Source organism: Limulus polyphemus, unplaced genomic scaffold (genome assembly GCF_000517525.1).
Source record: "Limulus polyphemus unplaced genomic scaffold, Limulus_polyphemus-2.1.2 Scaffold570, whole genome shotgun sequence".
Lineage (NCBI taxonomy): Eukaryota > Metazoa > Arthropoda > Merostomata > Xiphosura > Limulidae > Limulus > Limulus polyphemus.
In genome coordinates this window covers 507492-508094 of record NW_013666180.1, presented here as the reverse complement: position 1 = coordinate 508094, position 603 = coordinate 507492, and the positions used below count along the sequence as shown (strand labels likewise).

At 33.0% G+C, this 603-nt stretch overlaps 1 protein-coding gene across 1 annotated transcript in view; it reads right to left on the bottom strand.

Moving 5' to 3' along the window:
- The window catches only part of LOC106459165 (cytochrome P450 2U1-like), a 16899-nt gene that overhangs the window by 11351 nt on the left and 4945 nt on the right, over positions 1–603 (bottom strand). The gene's annotated exons all lie outside the window — the stretch shown is intronic.

The following is a 603-nucleotide window of genomic DNA, read 5'->3' as shown; positions in this document are numbered from 1 at the left end:
GTACGCTTTTTTTGGAAGGGGGGGTGTTAATGAAAGTGTTCCAAAACGCAACATTAATTTCTTGACGACCCAATAAAAAGCAGAATGTTTAAACTAGGGTAACCAGAGTTAATATCTTAAAACCTGGAAAAAGTTGTTTTAGTGAGAGTACCCCTTCCCAAGGCAACGAACAATTTTAAAATATCCATACAGAATTGACGAGGCTTTTCAAAGTATATTTCTGCGACTTAAGAATAAAATAAAAACTGCCTGGAAATGTTTGAACCCATTGTTTAAACATATCCTAGCAGTTTCTTTGCTTGTTTGTTTTGTTTTTCGGGTTATTATTTCAGGGAAGAGTTTCGTGTATAAATGATGAGAGGTTAATTTGTAAATCATTTTAGGTTGCTTATTTGTAAATGAAAAACTCAATAAATAAATTCTATAATCTCTCGTACTCTTCTCCTGATTTAGCGATTAGGCATTAAAAATGCCTAATAAAACAATAGAACTGAAAAGTAAAACCTGGAGTATTGCAGCACCGGTAGAAATTAACACAGTTACAGGTTTAATAAATTGACTAAAACGTGAATTAGAATAAAACAGAAAAGCAATCTGCGGGCG